The sequence below is a fragment of the Acomys minous genome (assembly GCF_964271855.1).
Source record: "Acomys minous genome assembly, chromosome: 3".
In the NCBI taxonomy this organism is placed as follows: Eukaryota; Metazoa; Chordata; class Mammalia; order Rodentia; family Muridae; genus Acomys; species Acomys minous.
Window position 1 is genome coordinate 17486842 of NC_140485.1, and position 8806 is coordinate 17495647.

Consider the following 8806-nt stretch of genomic DNA (forward strand, 5'->3'; position numbering starts at 1 on the left):
CTTATGGAGTCATTTTCTTAACTGAGATTTCCTCCTCATAAAGGACTTTTAACTTGTGTCAGGTTGACATACACTAGCCAGTACATGAAGGTAAACTTTTACAAACTTGTGGAAGAATGCTGAGTGAATGTATCAACTGTCAATAAAGCGCTGGTCAGCCAATCATCTGGGCAGAAGAACAGGAAGAGGGGGGCGGGACTTCCTGGAAAGGGGAGAGAAAGTTGGATGGTTGGAGGGAGACTGGTTTTTTTGAAGGTTGGAGAAGGTCGGTGGGGACTTCATAGTGGCAAGTGCTTGAAATATATGTATGTTATAAGGTTTAGAGTAGTTTGTTTCGTTTATGAGTAGATTAGAATCAGTTCAGACTCTGCCAAGCAAAGTGCTGGCAGCTTTAAAGTACATTTCTGTGTCCCTGGGTCAGTTATTTACTTTGTAGGCCTAAGGATACAAAATACTGTAACACAAACTAAACTGATGGGCTTTATAGATCTCCAAAGCAAGTGCGGAGTCTGCAGCACTTCCACATTTGATCAGGAACTCTTTGGTTTGGAGTCTGTCTTTTACACTCTCCCAAACTAACGTTGTGTGCTAATCTGCTTAAAGGTGTTGTACCAGCAATTACCCCACCTTCCCAATCAGGGAGCCAGCCAAGACAGCACTGGCCCTTCCGCTCTTTCAGACAAGGTTGCACTGTGTACCTCAGATTGGCCTTAAACTTGACATCCTCTGTCTCAGCCTTCCAAGTGCCGGGATCACAAACTGGTTTCTTTCTTCTTCTTCTTCTTCTTCTTCTTCTTCTTCTTCTTCTTCTTCTTCTTCTTCTTCTTCTTCTTCTTCTTCCTTCTTTCTTCTTCCTCTTTTTCTTTCTTCTTCTTTTTTTTCTTCTTCTTCTTTTTCTTTCTTCCTTCTTCTTCTTCTTCTTCTTCTTCTTCTTCTTCTTCTTTTTTGAGACAGGGTTTCTCTGTGTTATCTTGGCTGTCCTAGACTCGCTTTGTAGACTAGGCTGACCTCAAACTCACAGCAATCCACCTGCCTCGGCCTCCCAAGTGCTGGGATTAAAGACATGGGCCACTACACCAGCTGGTCTCTTTCCTTGTACCGAACTATGAAAGCTTCTGCACACTGCTGAGTTCTCAGCAGTGTCCTGTCTCTTCAGGAGTCCTCGCTCTCCACTGTGACCCCATTGCATCGTAGGAAACATCCTTATCTTTGCCTCTCCTTTCCAACATGTATTTAACTCTGATATTGCATTTATGTTTGAATAAATCGTGTGTGCAAGATGCAAAGTTCAAGAGGGAAAAACTCAAACAAGAAAAAAATTCAAGCAGTTCTGACCTGCAGTCCTGCCCCTGGACTATTTCTCCCCAGGATCACCAGTTTCCTGGGCCCTTTCTAGAAGTTCAGTGTGTACAGTATCTACACTTGCTCACACACACACACACACACACACACACACACACACACACACACACACCTATCTCTTTACATATATGTCCTGGCTAGTTTTATGTCACCATAGGGCTACATCCAACAGAGTGTGGTCCTGGAAGCCCTCCTTAGGTGACACTGGAAAGAAGATGCAAGAGACACTGAAGAAGTGGCAGGCACACATACAGAAAAGCGGGGATCCGGAAGGCTGTGCTTGCTGTGGTGGAGGATACTAGGCAACCTGGAAACTCATAACTTATCATGTACAGCACAAGGAGGCATCTTGGCTAGTTTTGGCATGAGGTCTCTGTAGCAGAATCCTAGCAGGGAAGCTGCAGTTACTAGGTTTTTTAGTTTGTGTGGGTTTCCCCCCCCACCCCCCACATACTGTCAAAAACTACACATGGATCAAAAGAAAGGCTTTGCCATCTCTGATGGGTGTAAGGCACTGGGGTCCTTGACATGGCTGTGCCCATGTCAATACTGCACATTCACCCATTTCAGACTTTACTCACTCTCCTCCCCCACAGCTGCAGCTCCGGGGGGGGGGGGACTTATTGGTGTGTGAAGCCACAGATTCAATCCCTAGCACCACAAAAAAAATTTAAAAAAAAAATAAGAAAAGCAATCAAAACTAAAAATAACAAAAAGGAGGTGCATTAGCAAAGCCACAGAGTACAAACAGACCTCTGAAAATTCTCACACATAACAATAATGAGGAAATTGGCAACTTTTTCAGGACTCTGAAATTTACCCAGAGTTTATATTAATCATATAGTATTTATTCAAGAACGGGAGTGAATGTCATCAAGAACATTGAGTTCTGTGGTGTTTCCCTCCCCCACCCCCGCCCCCGTCATCTGCCTCTCCAGGCTTCGACAGTCTCTGTGCCCGCAGGCAAAAGGAACAGCTGCAATCCCCACAAGGAAAGGAACCTAACCCTCAGGCCTAAGGAACCCAGCTGTCTCTCCTGTCTGGCAACTCTAGAGAAGATCTTCCTGCAAGTCTGTTTGTACTGGCCTTGGTTCAACCCAGGGAACAATAAAAAACAACTAAACAACCAAAGCACTCGCCAGTCCCAGCCCCTCCCCAGCAACCCCTCTCCCGTGGCCTTGCCAGATCCTCCTTAGTCTTGTGACTTGATGGCATTTCTTGTCTCCATCCTCTGGGTGTTATCTTTACCCAGGCTAATGTCCTCACTCTCCTTCTCAGGACTCCAACCTGGATATCAAAGTGCCTCCCTCCTCAGCACCTCTTCCTGGACTTCTCCGATCATGTCCAACCTGCTGCATCCAAGATACTACTCCTCACCCCATGTCACTAAACTACACCCACCGGCCAGTTTTACAACTCAGAAACTTGTGATCCATCCCTGCCACCCAAAATCCCTTCCACGTTAAACGTAGGAGCCTCCTCAGATTGTCTCTAAAAAAACATGTTCAAACGTACATGCTTGTCTGCCTCTCAAAGTTGCTAGCAGCTCCTGTCTGGATGTGCACAGCTTTGCCTTGATTTTGCCATCATATCTCAGACTCTTAACCATGGTTTTTCTCCCTTTCCAGCAGCCATGAGAGCCCTGGCTTCACAACCTTTGCTTTTCTTGCCTCCTTTTTGTCCCCACTTTCTATCTATAAATCTCAAGAAGGTGTCTCCATGATACCTTGGCCTGGGGTGGGGTGGGGGTGGTCTTCTGACTCATCATTAGCTAAACAGTTTTGCTCACTTACTTATTCATCTGTCCATAAACACTGGAACCTTCTCTGCTATGTCCATTCCTCTGTTGCCTACCACAATGCAACGAGGCATACATGGATCCGAATCTAGAGGACATCAGCTGGGATTTCCAGGTGCTCATGTCCCATAACAAAGAATTGGCTCAGTGATATACAGACTATAGCAGAAATTGACATAGTTTAAGAGACCACTTCTGAGAATAGAAGTAGGCAGTTTGCTAGGGAAGATTAGAAGCTCAAAGGCCCCAGGCCACAGAAGTGGTGGCCCTCTGTGGGTCACTTAAATAGCACCCACCTCCTTCCATGTTTGTAGATGGGGCTTTTCTCCAGCTGCTCTGACACTTACCTGTGGTCCCTGGTTAGAGAAAAGATCCAGCCTTTTGTTTGTTTGTTCCATATGTTAATCTTTATGCCTCTCTTTCCTAGCCCTATGCTGCTGCCACATCCTTACACAGGTGAGAGGAGTGTAACATAGTGGGTGTTTCACAGATATTTTGCTTAATGATTGTGGTGGTTTAAATGAAATGTCCCCCCTAGGCTCATAGGGACTGGCACTAGTTAGGTGTGGCCTTGATGGAGGAGGTATGGCTTTGTTGGAGGAAGTGTGCCACAGGAGATAGGCTTTGAGGTTTTAGGTGCTCAAGCCAGGCCCAGTGTCCCTCTCTCTTTCAGCTGCCCTCTGAGCCAGGTGTAGAGTTCTCAGCTATTTCTCCAGCACCATGCCTGCTTGTGTGCCCCCATGCTCCCTGCCATGACAATAATGAACTAAACCTCTGAACCTGTAAGCCAGCCCCAATTAAATGCTTTTTCTTTATAAGAGTTGCTGAGGTCAAGGAATCTCTTCACAGCAATAGAAATCTTAAGACACTGACTAATGAGTATGTTTCTACCTTTGGCCTTGCCATTCTCAGCCAGACCCAAAGTAATGGGTCAAAATAAGGTATCAACATGTGCATCCTCCTCTATGGATGCTGTTTCCTAATGTATGAAACACACAGACTGAAGAAGGATCATTCGTGATTATTGACATTGTTAATATTATTTTGTGTGTATCTATGGGATAGTATGTGTTTGTGTGACTACATGTGTGTGTGCAGGTGTGCACATGTGCTTGTATGTAGAGGACAGAAATCAACCTTGGCAGTCTTCCCCAGAGATGTCCACCTTATTATTTTGAGACAACAACTGTGACTGACCTAGAGCTACTTAAACAGGATATTCTGGCTGGCTAGCAAGCCCCAAGCATTCATCTGTTTCCATTCCAGTGTTGGGATTAGATCTTTCATAAAACCAGACACACTGAATCTATTATGAGAAAAAGTGGAGAAGAGCCTTGAATTCATTGGCACAGGAGACAACTTCCTGAACAGAACACCAACAGCCCAGGCACTAAGATCAACAATTAATAAATAAAACCTCATGAAATTGAAAAGCTTCTGTAAGGCAAAGGACACTCTAAATAGAGCAAAACACAGCCTACAGAGGGGGAAAAGATATACACCAACCCTACATCTGATAGAGGGCAAATTTCCAATATATATTCAAGAAATCAAACACCAACAAACTAAATAATCCAATTTAAAATGAGGTACAGAGATAAACAGAGAATTATCAACACAGGAATATCAAATGGCCAAAAAGCACTTAAAGAAATGCTCAACGTCCTTAGTCATCAGGGAAATGCAAATCAAAATGACTCTGAGATTCCATGTTACACCCATCAGAATGGCTAAGATCAAAAACTCAAGTGACAACACATGCTGGTGAGGATGGAGAAAGGGGAACACTCCTCCATTGGTGTGAGTGCAAACTTGGCACAACCATGGCGAAAATCAACCTGGTGCTTTCTCAGAAAATTGGGAACAGCCTCTACCTTAGGACCCAGCTATACCACTCCTGTGCAAAAGATGCTCCACCATACAGCAAGGACATTTACTCAATTATGTTCAGAGTGGTGTTATTCATAATAGTCAGAAACTGGAAACAACCCAGATGTCCCTCATCCGAAGAATGGATAAAGAAACTGTGGTACGTTTACACAATGGAATACTACTCAGCCATTAAAAACAAAGAAATCTAGAAATTTGCAGGCAGATGGATGGAACTATTAACGACCATCCTCAGTGAGGTAACCCAGACCCAGAAAGACACACATGGTATGTACTCACTTATAAGCAGATATTAGCCACATAATACAGGATAACTACACTACAATCCACAGACCTAAAGAAGATAAGTAACAAGGAAGACCCTAGGGTGGATGTTTAATTCTCATTCAGAAAGGCAAATAGAGTAGACATTGGAAGCAGTCGAATAGAGGGAAGAGGACAGGAGCCTACCATAGTGTCCTCTGAAAGACTCCATCCAGCAGGGGATTGAAGCAGATGCTGAGACTCTCAGCCAAAGTTTGGGCAGAGCACAGGGAGTCTTAGGGAAGACTGGAGAGATAGAAGGCCCCTGAGGGGACAAAATCTCCACAAGGAGATCAACAGAGTCAACAAATCTGGGCCCAAAAGGGCCTTCGGAGATTGACGCACCATCCAAGGACCATGTATGGAAAGGATGTAGGCCCTGGCTCAGGTGTAACCAATAGGCAGCTCAGTCTCCATGTGAGTCTCTTAGGAAGGAGAGCAGGGGCTGTCTCCGCATGGACTCTGTTGCTTGCTCTTAGATCACTTTCCATGGCAGGGTGGCCTTGCCAGGCCACAGAAGAAGTGGATACAGGCAGTCCTGACGAGACTTGATAGGCTGGGGTCAGTTGGTAGGGAAGAAGTGTTCCCCCTTTCTAAGGACTAGGGGAGGGGAGGGGGAAGAGGAAGGGGGGGTAGGACTGGAAGGAAATGAGGGAGGGGGCTATGATTGGGATGTAACGTGAATAAATTTTTTTAAATTAATTTAAATTTTAAAAAAAGTATGTACAACCATATTGGTTTTTGTTTTGTTTTGGTTTGGTTTGGTTTGGTTTTAACCTGGGTTCTGGGCCTCAAACCGAGGGCACAGCAAGCTCTATACAAACTGAGCTATCTCCATAGCTTTGACAAGGATCATTTTTATAAAGACAAAAGTAATTACCTTTTTAGAAAACAAAAGTACTTCAAGAATAAATATCCAACTTAAATCTCTATGAGCTTTGAATTTAAATATCATCATCGTATAATATTGCCATCAAAATTTCATTCACGGCCCTCTTACTATATATTTGGAATTCAAAAGACACCTTTCCACATGATCTTTATTCCCCCGAGAGCTACACCTCAAGGCCTCACACTCCCTGCTGCCAGCCTTTGTTTGCCACCCGGAATGCCAAGACTCTCCTACACAATTTCCTTGTGCCTGATGTGTGCTTGTCTACTCTTCCCACACGTTTCCTCAGACTCTCACTCAGCTAATGTCGCTGTTGTAAGAAGGTGTTCCCTCACGAGTTCACCTAAATTCCGCGGTGGCCTCCACTATGTTGCCCTAGTTCCTGGGTGTGCTCCTGGTTGCACCAGGTTTATCTCACCATCCGTCTCCAGACAAGAAGATCCATGAAAATCAAGGCTTCTCCTACTCAGCCTTTCAGCCCCCACTGACCAGGATTCAAGACACAGTTCATAGCTACAATAAACATCTGTGGTAATGTATAAAGGATGAACCAGAAGACCGTGCCAAATCCAAATGAGTAACCCAGTACCACAGCCGTTCACTAACGCACGGCTGGTCCCATTGTGCGTCCTCTCAACTCATTGACCTAACTATGCATCTAGAGAAGCTGCTTCTACAGCGCATGAGCCCAGTGTGGGTTTTTCCATCTCATTTATCATGTCTATTTGCTTCCAGTAACCATAAGAAAGGCAACTCCCTTGCTGTGTTCACCTCCTCCCCTTAAGCAGAGAGGGTAGGCCCGGAGTGACTGGAAATTACAGACTGAATAGTATGGGTATTAGCTCCTCTTTGAAGGACTGATAGAATTCTGCGCTGAAACCATCTGGCCCTGGGCTTTTTTTTTTTTTTTTTTTTTTTTTTTTTGGTTGGGAGACTATCAATGGTTGCTTCTCTTTCTATAGGCGAAATAGGGCTATTTAATTTGTTTATCTGGTCTTGGTTCAGTTTTGGCAAATGGAATCGGTCAAGAAATTTGTCCATTTCCCTTAATCACAGACATAGGGGAGGGGAGAAGGGGGGAAGTGGGAGGGAGGGAAGAATGGGAGGAAACAGGGGAAGGGCTAACAATCTAGATGTAATATGAATAAATTAATAAAAATGTAATAAAAAATAAAATAAAATAAAATGAAAGAATAAAAAAAAAGAAATTATGGACTGCAGCTACTTCTACAGTCAACCTTCCATGGAGAAGGACATACACTCCACAACACAATGGAAAGAGCAAAGACCTGGTCATTATTGCCCCCTTCTCACACCTCTGACTACCTGGGAGGTCTGTGACACTGTAACATCTTGTTTCTTAATACAATGCCAAGAGGCGGTTCTGGCCTGTTGGAGGAAGCGAAGCTCAGCATGTCTTCCTGTGCGGGTGGGATGACGCTCTTATCACACAGCAGGGAGAACCTACGAGATATAATTTCACTCTGGATCCCAGTTATTAAAGTCATGCCACATCCTCCCTATAACTTAAAATAGGCCTAACGTACACCAGCAAGGGACCAGGTAAAGCTAGGGCAAGAGTCAATACCAAAGAGAATGTTTGAAAAGTGGGAAGATTATGACCTTAAATCAGAGCTCGTTGGAAGTGGGCCTGATTGAGCCAGTATCAAAGAGTCAGCCCTACATTGAAGGCTCAGTTCAGAAAGAGCCTTCTGGTCAACCCCCTCCGACCACTCACTGCCATGAGGTCCAACGTTTCATCTAAGTACAGCCTAAACCTCACTCCACCCATGGCTAAACCCTTAGTCCCAGTCACAAGCAGTCCTGTCCTTGCATGTACTTCTCGTTTCCTTTTTCCAGAATGGGAACTTTCTAGAGCAGGACATCAATATCTCATCATAAGACCAGACAGAAATATAGGGAAAGGTTGGAGGACATGGGAGAGGTGAAGAGTTGTTCACCCTCTTGGAGATGACTTACATTTCTGCTGAGCCCAGGGGGTTTTTTTATTAGCATTATTAATCGTTAACTGTACAAAACAGTGAGTTTCATGATGGCATTTTATACATGTGCATAAATGCATGTCTATAAAATATTTGATCATCTTTAATATCCCATTACCATACCTTACTCCATCTTCATCTGTTCACCTTCTTCTACCTCCAAGGCTTCATTCTTCTTTCATGCATTATCTCTACTGTTTTCTTTTTACTTTAATTATATTGCAACATTTACATATACATATAAATACAACTGGATAGATCCACTTAGTGTTGCTCACATGTATAAGTTTTTAGGGCTTGGTATTGAATAACCAATTAAGGGGCTCTTCACAGCAGTCATTAATCGCTTGTAGCTCTTCATCTAGGGGTGAGGCCTTGTGACTTTCTTTCTCCCATCCTCACTGGCATGTCTCCTGGAGTCATCACTGTACCAGTTTTGTTTGGACAGCCGTATTGTTGACACTTCACAGATGCTGCTTCCCTGTCCTGTATAGAAGACACAGCTTCTCAGCAGACATCCTGATCTTTTCTGGCTCCTTCAGTCTCTTCATGTCCATA